Source organism: Tenrec ecaudatus, chromosome 18, assembly GCF_050624435.1.
Source record: "Tenrec ecaudatus isolate mTenEca1 chromosome 18, mTenEca1.hap1, whole genome shotgun sequence".
Lineage (NCBI taxonomy): Eukaryota > Metazoa > Chordata > Mammalia > Afrosoricida > Tenrecidae > Tenrec > Tenrec ecaudatus.
In genome coordinates this window covers 5,960,359-5,972,857 of record NC_134547.1, presented here as the reverse complement: position 1 = coordinate 5,972,857, position 12,499 = coordinate 5,960,359, and positions in this window count along the sequence as shown.

The following is a 12,499-nucleotide window of genomic DNA, read 5'->3' as shown; positions in this document are numbered from 1 at the left end:
TCCCAATAAAATTATAAAAAATAAAAGTCATCATAATGCCAAATAAATAAATACAACATCAAAAAATAAAATATGCATGGCTGTTTAATTTCATCAAATGTTTTGTGCATAAATGATCATATATTCATCCTTTAAGTTATATCATCATAAATTACATTGATTAATTTGTTGAATGATAAAATACCCTTGCATTCCTAGAAGAAACTACATTTGATTGTGATGTATTGGACATAGATACAAATTCCTAAACCCGTGAGCACTGAGTCGGTCTGACTCATAGCAAGCACAGTGGGTTAAGCATTAGTTTACTAACCCAAAGATCACTGATTCAAACCCACCAGAAGAAAGATGAAGCAATTTACTTCCATGAAAATGTGCAGCCTCATAAACTCTGGGAAGCAGTTCTACTATGCTCTATAAGGTCTCTATATAGTCTGATAAAGATAGAGACATAGATAAGTAGACATCAGTATAGACATTTTAGAAAGAGAGGATAACAGAATACAGAATATCTCTGCAGAAGATAAGCAATAGGATATGCAGATGTCAAGTGAAAACATGAATATCTCATTAAACTACCGCTGGTCCTCAGAGCACGAATGGGATCATGTTCAGTCAACTTCCACTCCATAATAAGAGTTTCTCTGAATTCCCCTGTGAATTCCATGCTCATGAATACCTTTGGTTTTCAGGGGCTGCTCCCAGTAGATTATACCTCTGCTAAGGCTCAGGCACTGGAGCAGCAGAGCCAAAATCATTAACAGCACATTAGAGAGCAAAAGAGAAGTATTATTAGAAGGTGACATTATTAGAAGGGAATCCACTAGCCACACAGGCTGTCTCAATGGGGTCTCATTTGTTATTGGAATACGTAGAGAAGACAGATGATAGATAGATAGACAGATAGACACACTTTGAAACTGAGATGCACAATTCAGAGGAGTCACATTGGGGGACACAGAGGACTGGGAAGAGAGTGTATTGGAGCACATCCTTTATTCTTATATTTTAAGAAGCCTGGGAGGCCAAGATTCTGGGAGGAGGGAGGCCTTCCCTCCTGTGAGTTAGAGAGGAGTCCCAATCACATTCTCATAATCAATATTGATCCCCACAATATCCTTCCTTAACAGTGCTGCCTTAAAGTTACCGCTTACAAGCACATGGCTGATTGCTGTCTGACTGGCAGCTTTAACTAGAGGCACAGACATGTGCTATTGCTCTCATGGCTCAGGAGACAGTTGGAGTTAGGTACTCCTTATTTTGCTTTCTGTAAACAACCACTCTTCAATGCCTCTTCATCGGGTAACATACTTTCCTTATGCACTGGCAAGAGAAAGAACTTCAAATAAAATTTAAGCAGTCCTGTTATCAATACCACATACCTGGCACATATTTATCAGGAGAGACCAGTCCCTGGAAAAGCACATCCTTCTGGGTGAAGGAGAGGAGCCGCAAAAAAGGAGACCTTCCAGCAAGGGAATCGAGACAGTGGCTGTAACAATAGCCTCAAACTTAACAATTTGGAAGATGGTGTAGGGCCACTCTATTGTACATGGGCTGTTGTGAGTTGAAACCAACTGGACAGCACCTAACGATGACAACCGGGCCACACGTTCTTTAACCACTCCCGTCACTGACTCAGTCTTCTCCTTTGTATGCTACCTCCTCCCAAGTCCTTGCCATTGCCAATGCAGAATAGTTTGCCTACTGCGTTTGCATACGTACCTTCTAGGAAATCTTGCATCTTGAGAAGTACATTCTTGCAAGTGCCCAAGTAATGATGTGTGGCCATAGAGAATCAGGAGCAAGGAAGAGATGCAAGAGGACAAAGCTAGGGGCCATCAAGGAGAAGAGTCAATCTCTAGATTAGAAAACCGAGCTTCCAAAGCAGCCAATTAAGAAGGTAGAACACAGAATGCTTACGATACTTGTGCACGGATCTTAGTTAATTGCGATGGAATAGTAACTATGACTTCCTAGCCAGTATTGTTTCCTCATTTAGAGTTCTCCTTGCTTACGCTCAGTTGACATTCTACCATTGCATATTGGTGTCTTTTGAAGCTGGGGATTCTTTTAATGCCGTGATACACACAGTGGCAGTTACATAATCTGCTGCCAATTTGAGCTAATTAAGAGGGAAGGGGTAGAACTTAGCCTTTCAATCGGGTCGCAGCTTGATGACCTCATTTGGAGGCACTAAGGTGATAAATAACTCACTGGAAGCCAGATACACTTTCTCTCTGCTTTGTATTCCTGAAGACAAGCCACATGGAGTTACACTAGAGCCCTGGAGCTGAAGGAGCCCCATAAAGGCCTCTGCCAGTGCTGAGATGCTTCCACCACCACTGGGTCCACAAGACTTTCCACCCACTGACCTGTGATCTTCCTGCATTCGGCATCATCGTATGTGTTGCATGGGTCTGAAGAGGAAATTATAGACTGGTATCGGACATTGGGCTAATATCAGACTTAAGAACTTGATCTGGTCTAGGCTGGGATGTTTTCTCAACACTCAATTGCTATTGTATATAAAGCTCTTTCTTTCTTTGTAAATACTATAGGGGCTCTTAAATCTCTTATCACAGTCCATACGTTCCTCCAATGTGTCAGGGGAGCCAGCCCCTAACAAATCATCACAGGCCCCACAGGCACAATTGTACAGCGATAGTAAGTAAAGATTACAGTAAAGTCATAGAGAATAAGAGAGATAGAAGACAGAATGAATTAAAGGAGTTAGACACATTTCATAGTAGCATGCTCACCTCAACTCTGCTTGGTGGTTCACGTGAGGATGTGGAAGGTGGCAATTGCAGGTGCGAGCGGAAAAGGTTTATTACTAACCAAGGCTTATATATCTTTTGGGGGCGTGCAAGACCCCTAATTACAGGTCAAGACATACATCTCAGGCAGGGGTTGTACTACAGGTACTACAGTAATGGGAGGAGGGTGATCTAGGGGTGTACATACAATAAGAAGGTGAAGGATTGGGGGTACACATGTGACAAAATGGGCAGATCCTAGATTCATGATGGTGGCCCCACCTTGATTGCCCTTGAGCTGGAGACTTGAGTTAGCCTAAGCTTTCAGGGGAAGTAATCCATTGTCCTTAACAGCAGGGAGTGAGCCCCACCTGTGGTGGGACCAGACAGTAGTCTGATGGCTGAATGCCCCTCAGGGAGGATATCTCTTAAGCATCTGACTTCCCACCATGTGCTGGCAAACAGCCTCTAATGTTTGGCATATCTTTGGGGAAGACAAAACTTGGAAAAAGTCTTTCTATCCCACATCAATGTGTCAAGACATTTGCACATATGCTGCCATCATCATTTTCAAAGCATTCTCTTCCCACTTGAGCCCCTGATAACAGCTCCCCATTTCCTCCCGCTCCCTCCCCCGCCCACCCTCCCTCAGGAACCCTTGATAAGTTATAGATTATTTTTTCCAATAGAGCTCTTTCGGATACACATATGAGTGTCTATGTTTCTCTAGTCAACCCAGACTAACACACACACACACACACACACACACACACACACACACACACCCCACTTTTAGACCTGATTTAGTCTGATGGTCAAATGAGCCTGTCCTGGTTCTTTGGAAAAACTAAGGACTTTGCCCCACTAAGTTCTGAGAAATTAACCTACCCCAGAACTATTACTTTGTCCAGGTTGATTGGGATTTCCTTGAAAAACTGTAATTAACTTGATGGCTTGATTTTTTTGTTTTTTTTGGTTTTTGGAGGCGGGCATCTGGTCCTGGGTTGCACCTTACCCTGTGCTTGGCAAGGAACTTGCAGGGATTGGTCAATATACTATGTAAATGTATGGGAAACAGAAGGATTCCTCCCAAGTTGTCTCCCCCAAATATATGCCAAGCAGCTGCTTATGAATGACTGTACACTTGGAAGTCATCAGAAGTAGGTCAGGGTTATTCTCCCTAAGGGCTATCAGCCATCTAGACCAAGCAGTCACCACTGTTTATCCCACAACAAGTAGGGCCCACTCCCTTCTGATAAGGATAGTAGTTGTCTGTTTCCTTGTAGGAGACCCCAGAGAGGTCAAACCCACCCAAGGATGGCCACGGTAAGGCCGCCATCATGAATCTAGGGTCCTCCCATCTTGTCACATGTGTACCTCTAGTCCTTCCCATTCCTATGGGCACACCCCTAGCTCATCCCCTTCCTGTCACGCTTATGCCTATCATACATCCCCTTCCTATGATGTGTATGCCTATTGTCCAGCCCCTTCCTGTGATGTGTGGTTACCTGTAAACATGTCCCCCTGAAGGAGACATAACCTTTGGTTAGCAATAAAGTGGGGGCTTTCTCCTGCTCTGGTGCCTGGGCTCCCCCCACGAGGACCACCAAGCAGGGCTGCAGTGAGCATGCTACTATGGAATGTGTCTGACTCAATTATTCCAATCTCTCTTCTATCTTGCATGCTCTCTATGACTTTACTATAATCTTTACTTTTCGCTGTACAATTGCGCTTATCAGACCTGTGATGATTTTTTTTGGGGGGCCTCCTCTCCCCACATAAATGAAGGGATTATAGCCTACCATGCAAAGGAAATTATTGCGGCCTTCTGAGAGGGGATTGGTCAGTTCATGGCCCTGGTGGGAGGGCCATATGTTGAAACTGACAAAAAGTTTTCTAATATGTACAGCAAACCCCACAGAGGTTTCAGGAAGAAGCAGAAAGGAGAAAAAGCAAGAGAAACAAAAAGAAGCAGAGAAAGGAGGATGGGAAACTTCCTAAAAGAGCTTTTTAGTGGAGGGACGCGGGGGGGGGGGGGGGGGAGAGCTTTATCTATAGGCACAGACATGTTGCTATTGCTGTCCCTGCTCAGGGGACAGTCACTTACTTCCCCTTTACCTGCCCCCAGCACTGGTGTTAGGTTACTCCTCTGATGAGCTCAGGTACTTTAGGGTTAAGGTACTTTAGGGTTAAGGTACTGCCCACTTTACCTTTGATGATTACTTGTAATTAAGGTAAGGTGACCAGATTTTAACATTGGTAAAGCGGGACACTATTGATAAAACTCATGTCCTGGCGACATAGCCACATGGCAGCCGGAAACCATATACTCTAGCTTGTCATGCATTCTTTCCAAATATCTGGACTTTTTTAAAACGCCACGTGACGCAGAAAAAATTGTTAAAAATCGGGACTGTCCTGCCAAAAGCGGGATGTCTGGTTACCTTCAATTAAGGAGGCTTGCAAGTTCCAAGACTCTATAAGTTGATGTAAGAATACATTCTCTCTCTCTCTCTCTCTTTCTCTCCAGTCACCATGGGAGAGGTGAGCACTTGAATGTCTTGTCTCTTGTTCCTTTAATTTACCCTTCAATTATACAACTGCCCCTCAGACCCATTCAATTTTGGGGAGGCTGGTCCCCTATGTTTCTTCATAAGTTCTGATACCCTAACCCTGTTTGTAGGGAAATAGCTGGGAAATGTTTACTCTTGAGAAACATAGCAATGTGTTCTCTTCTAGTTAAAGCAACACTCTCCATGTAAGTTATGAAAGACACAGTTACAAAATTACTCAAGTAATTACATATTCAAGTGTAGCTAGAAGACCTGCTGGTTGACAAAAAAAATCCCTTGCAATACACGTTTGACCTACATCTAAGACTGGTCTAATATTCCATTAGATGATGTGAGCATTAGTGGTTACCAATGGCTGCATAGCAAATCACGCCAAACTGTTAGTGGCTCACAGCAAAAGTAATCATTTGTTATTTAAATTATCTGTATGTGGGCCTTCTCTAAATGTCCTTTCTAATACCAACTGACCCTAACCACCTGGAGGAGCCCTGGCGTCGTAGTGGCTACACGTTGGGCTGTGATCCACAAGGTCTGCCATTCGAAATCACCAACTGCTCTGTGGGAGAAAAACTGGGCTTTCTAGTCCTGTGGAGGCTTTCCACTCCCCTAAAGAATTACAGTCTCAGAAACTCACAGGGGCAGTTCTACCCTGTCCTATATGGTTTCTATGAGTCAGCATTGACTCCTTGGCAGTGAGTTGAGTTGAGTTGAACCACCTGGAGCTTGACCTCAAGTTAAAGGAACCCACTCCTCCAGGCTTCCAATTCTGCCCAGGATTTCAGATGTGAGCCACCAGCTTCGGGGCCCCGATGGCCTTATCACTTGTGGCCTGCTGGCTGTGGACTTGGGAGTCCTGACTTCACTGCTTGGGTTCCATAACTCACTAGAATGACTCACAGAACTCAGGAAAGTCCTGTGCTTACTGTTCTAGTTTCAGCCGAGCAAAAAATAAGTAACATGCTAAGTAGAGAAAAGGGTGAAGTTGTTGAGGACTTTGTCTTGTTGCTTGGCTCCACAATCGATACTCCTGGAAGCACCAGGTCAAGAGATCGAATGACACATTGCATTGGGTAAATTTCCTGCACAAGACCTCTGTAGAGGATTGAAAAGCCAGGATGCTAACTTGGAGGTACACCTGACCCAAGCCATGGCATGTTCCCATTGCCTCGAGTGCATGTGGAAGTGGCCCTTGAATAAGACAGACGGAAGAAAAATCGATGCACTTGAAATGGTGGTGCTGGAGAAGAATACTGAAAGTACCATAGACTGCTAAAAGGACAAACACGTCTGGCATTGATGAAGTACGGCCGGAGTGTGTCTCAGAGTCAAGGATGGTAAGACTTCATCTTATCTACTTTGGACATGTTTTCAGGAGAGACCAGACCCTGGAGAAGGACATCGTGTTTGGTAAAATAGAGGGGCAGTGAAAAAGTGTGGGGGTTTCGTCCAGCGAGACCCTCACGCGGTGACCTAGAGGGGCGACCAACCTAGATGGAAGAAAGACACAGAGACATGGAGCAAGACAAGTGCTGATCAAGACCGTTTATTTTGCCAAAACTTGGGGTATATATCTACAATAAAGAGGAACTGGGAGGTGTATATTCTAGTAAGGCATACTGCATAGCATTCAATACAATATGTGTATTACAATGAAGCATAACAACGTTAGCCAATCAGCTGCAGGTAGGAAGTGGGAGGCACATATTCTAATGAAGCATACTGTGTAACAACCAATTGGCTACATGTTCCTAATAAGGTAAAAAGGGCGCGCAACAGTTCTCAAAGACATCCGTGATGACGTTTGTATGCTAATTAAGACATCCGTGATGACGTTTGTATGCTTACCAGATGAACCACCAATTTCGTTATGTTACTAATATGGTATGTCTGTAGTCCAATGGGTGTTCGGTACTTTGACCAATGGCAGCAAGGTCAGCTATCACAACCACCCGTGCTACTGAGCACGTAGCTTGGGATGTGGGGGCGGAATTGGGCAGGAAACAAAACCTTGCTGTTAGGAAGCAGCCAAGTTTCTGCTACGTGGCTGAAACTGGGGCCTAAATGGCCATCGGCTCCCAACAAAAAAGAGGAAGGTCCTCAAGAAGATGGATCGATGCGGTGGCTGCGACACTGAGCTCAGGTGTAGGAATCATTGGGAGGACGGTGCAGGACCGTGCAGTGTTTTGTTCTGTTGTGCATAGGGTCGCTATGGGTCAGAACTGACGCAAAGCCACCTAACAACAACATAGCAAAAATGATGCACACAAAGAGGCATGCGGTGTGAAAGGGTTCCCCAAGGAGAGCTTCCATGTTGTTAGGGAGGCATTCACCCTCCTGAGTTTTTATTAGGGTTTCATTATGTAGGTACGGCTGCTGGTGACACACGATGAAGAACCGCTTTTATTGAAGGAAGAAGTCCGAGGTGCAGTGGAGACGTTGCCGAAAAAGCAGGCTCCAGGAACTGATGGAACATCAATCGAAATGTTGCAGCAAACCAATGAGGTAGTGAAAGTGCTCCCATCAACTCTTTCAAGAAATGTAGAGTGGAGAGCAAATGCTTTGAAAATGATGAGGGCAAAGAATGTACAGATGTGCTTTATACAATTGATGTATGTGTATGTATGGATTGTGATAAGAGTTGTATGAGCCCCTAATAAAATGTAAAAATAAATAAATAAAGATGAACTACCAAAAAAAAAAAAAAGAAAGAAAGAAATGTAAAGAGAGCTACCCACCCAGCCTACTGGAAGAGATTCAAATATGCACTCATCCCAAAGAAACAGAACTCAATAGTCGGCCTCTGCCTTACTCAGGCAAGTGTGACTGAGCTCTTTGAGTTTTGCCAACTATGTGTCCAAGGGCATACCACTCCACCAGTAAGTGTCAGCCTGAAGGCTCCAAGCTCCCTTGGTTGGCAAACCAAACGCCCTATCCCCTTGATAAAATGCCCCAGGCAAACTACTCTACCTGCAAGCCTACTGCCCCCAAACACTCAACTTTCCCTCTGTGTGGGCTGGGAAGCCCCCCACTCTGTCACCTACCAGTGTCCTGGTTCTACTGCTGCTGCTGTGGCCTTTTCTGTGCAACTATTTATCTGCCACTGCTCCTTGCCTTCTCTGGTATCACAGCTCTTGGTATCTGGGAGGACGGGGGTTCAGCGCAGGAATCTGAGGTTTGAAAGACACACTCCAATCCTACCTCTCGTTTCTTGATGACAGTGAAATCACCTTGAATACCTCTAGAAGGACTCATTTTAAGTATAGCACAGTGGCAAAGCTGATCAATTACTGTGTTCGGATACCATATACCTTATTTGCATGATCTTACCCCACACGGCCCTATGCCACTTATTTGCATTATTCAAATTATCCAAGGTACATTACTTATTTTATGTTATGCAATCCTTTCGTGAGCGCCTCACATTTAAGGGTTGGATTGCTACCCACCAGGTCGGTGGCTTAAACCAACCAGCCGTTCTGCCGGAAAAGTGAAACTGTCTGCTTTCATAGCGATACCATTGGAATTGACGCCATGGCAATGGGTTTGGTTTTTTCCATTTGGTTTGCCCAGCTCTTTGGTGAGAGTGACAAAAGCTATAGCTAGAAGGGCCTTAGGAAGTAACTCACCACATCGAAGGAGATGATGCAGATGTGATGTCTGTAACTGGGGCAACCATCTTGGGGTCATATGTCAAGAAGCCCTGGAAATAAACAGATGGGGGTGGGGGAGAGGGGGTGGCGGAGAGGACAGATCAAATTAAACACAATTCTTATTTTGACTAAAATCCTACTTTCCTCAGGATGTGGTAACTCAGCTGGGTTTACTCTAACGTCTTTCTGACACACTCTATTGGTACATGAGCTCTGTATCTGTCTTTCTGCCTTTCGCCTCTTGGATTTAATGATCATGCTCTGGTGTGTCCTGCTGGCACTTAGAAATGCAGAAAGGACCCATCTCTTCTTGTCTGCAGCCCACAATCAGCTTCTTTAGGAGAAGGTTGGCGCATTCATCTCCGTGATAATGATAGGTTGGGAGTTTTCTCTCACACTCATCCCTCACCGCTCTCTCTAATTTCCGGTTTCCAATTCCTTTAGTACAATCCTCTACTGTTTTGTTTGTTTGTTTGTTTTCTGTTCTCTAAACTGAGCGGTCAACCCTGAGACATGGAATGGAGATAGAATTGAGACAAAGAATGTGAGGTTAAGAGCGGCTTTACTAGGGTTGGGAAAGAGCTTCCGGAAGGGAAGGGAGAGCAGAGAAAGGGACAGTAGCATCTTGAGCTCCTGGGCGGGTTCTGAGACCCAGTGAGTTAGGTCAGGGAAATTGCAGCTTGTCAGTAAGGTGGTCGGAGATATACAGGTCTCAAGCTAAGGAAGTATACATTGACAACAGGAAGGGATTTTTTTTTTTTTGCTTGCAACTGCAGGACCTTGAGTCAGGATGCAACCTGTGGTAAATGCCTTTGCTGTTTTCCAACCTACACCCCAGAGTATTGGGACAGGGGCTGCACAAAGGCCTGGGAAGATAAGTTGCTTCCTGGGGTACTGGGGAAGGGGCTGCACAACCTTGGTCTGCAGAGATAAGCTCCTTGGAATGTTGGGGTAAAAGTTTTATCTTCCTGAGGAGCCAGAGAGGAGATGGGAGCTGCCTAGTGCAGACCCGGCCCAAACATAAACCTTCTCACCTCAAGAACTGCTTCACTCATTCTCCTGAATCTCTAAAAGATAAGGGGCCCAAAGACAAAGATTTCTCGACACAGAAGTGTTGCAAGGTTGGAACTCCTGAAGAGAATTCGAGGAGCTGGGAACATTCTGACATCCGAGTTTCTGCAGCGGCCCAGTGACAACACAGCTGCAGTGCCTTCTGGAAATTATGAGTAGAACTGGGTTCCATCTCCCAATTGGTTCTGGCTCCATTGTCCCTCCCCCTGTCCCTTCCATAAAGCCTCTGCCCAAGTCTTTGGGGTACAGGATGCACCGCAGGAACACAGGATCTGTACACAGGACCTAGACCTCAGCTTGTGGTGAGTTGGGGGATCAGAGAACCTACAATTATTGGTAGAACACTTACTACGTAGCATATACTTCCTAAGCCCCAGCGCTGGGCTATCTAAATTCCACCTTTATTTAGTGCTTCTCTAAGAGAAATACCACAAATGGGGTGCTTTAATGAAGAGAAAATTACTTTGTCATTGTTTTGGAAGATGGAAATTCAAATTCAGGGTGCCGGCTTTAGGAGGAGGCTTGTTTTCCGTCTGCTCCAGGGTACTGTTTATTTTCTCCCTTTTCAGTGTCTTGCCATAGGTGTGGGATCCAGACAGTGGTCTCCCCTCACACCTAGGTCCCTTGATGATCTTGTGGCGAGCATCTTCCCCTCTGTTCTAGACAGAGTTTAAATCGCCCAACCCTATCAAACCAGTACTGTAAGGAACCAAGCATGTGCCTCCATCTGAAGACTCTTCTGTTCCTGTTACAATTCTGAGCATCTGCCTTCATAAACAAAGACCGATATGGGACAAACCACCAAATTGCAGAGAATTCTGCTGTCTATGACAACTTTGTGGTAGCCAAGACCTCTCTCTGTCTCTCTCCCTCTCGAACCTCCACCCTCCTCCCTGAATTTGCTCATGGCCAGATCATCTCATCATTAGCTGCCCAGAATTGAGGACCAACCATAAGTATGCTTCTCCACTCAACTTCCTGCCATTCGGACTAGGATGAAGTCAATGGGTGGGGCCAGAATTCATCCAAACTCAGCGTACCTCTTGATTGCTGCACCTCTTCCACTCCTCATGGGTAGCCAGGGCTCACCTCAAACATCCACACCTGTTTGAGGCGTGCTGGCTGGCCTCCACTAACTTCCCACGTTGGAAAGGGCTCCTTCCGGCATTTCCTATCAGGAAGCACCTCTGTCATTTTCACAATGTTATGTTCCTCGGTGAGTTTGGAATGTGGGTTGTATTTCTCGTTGCCCAGGCCCCTGGCCACAAGCAAGAACCCAGACAGCAAACCACTTGCTCTCCATCTGGACCAATAAGAGAGGCCTCTTTCTCTTTTGAGCCTTCAGATGCAAAGCCCCAGGCTGTCCTGCAGCTCTAGGTGGTGCACAGGGCTTTCAAATGCAAATTAGGGCTTTCAAATGTTCAGCGTAGGGCTTAGTGTTTCCCCCTACCCCACACCACTCCACTCACAGGACGGGACCACTGTATGGAAATGAACAGCCTGCCATTTGGGTTTTGTGTTCCTGGGGGAAAAAAAAATCTTAGTTTCTCTTGTGGCATATCCAGACAAATCATCTGAAGTGTTATGGTGAGTTTCTAATAAGCCATATTCATCTCCATCCTCCATTCAGGGTTGTTTTATAACACCAGATGGGAAGCATTCCTTTCCTCAGACCACCATCCATAGCACATTCACAGAAACACCATATATATTCGTGGAAAGCTGAGTTTTTCCAGCACATTTTAAATGCAGTTTCTGTGGTTAAAAAAAAAAAAAAATTAGGTGTCTTGGCTGATATTCGGGTTGGCTTATACTCAAGTATATATGGTATAACATTTTTTTAATCTTAAATGCCATCTGCTCATCACATGTGGTTCTTGGGTTCCTCACATGTGGCCGGTCCAATCTAAGATTTGTGGTAGATGTAATATGCACTTAGTAGGTTCAGTGACTTAATATGAGACAGAGACTATAAAATATATGTCCATAATTTTTCTATTGCTTACTTGTTGAAATTACACACATTTTGGTATAGTGAGTTAAATGCTACTCCGAAAAACCAAACTCACAGCCATCAAGTCGACTCTGGTGGAATAGGGCAGAACTGCCCCCTGTGGGTTTTGGAGACTGTAACTCTTTAAGAGAGTAGAAAACCTCCTCTTTTTCTCTCGGAGCGGCTGGTGGTTTTGAATTGCCGACCTTGTGGTTAGCAGCCCAACTTGTAACCCACCTGGGTTCCTGTTACAGGAGATTTTTTAAGGTATCTGTGTGACTCCCAGTTAGAGTTTTCCATTGTGCTTCCATCGGGCGGCAGCACTGGACAGACAGAGCACTGAGTGAGTTTGCTAGTCTTGCAGAGCTTGTACACCAGTATGGAGGGTGTTTGCAGTAGAACGTAAATGACTAGCCAACGAAGCCAGGAGGATATCTGATGAAACAGGCTGCA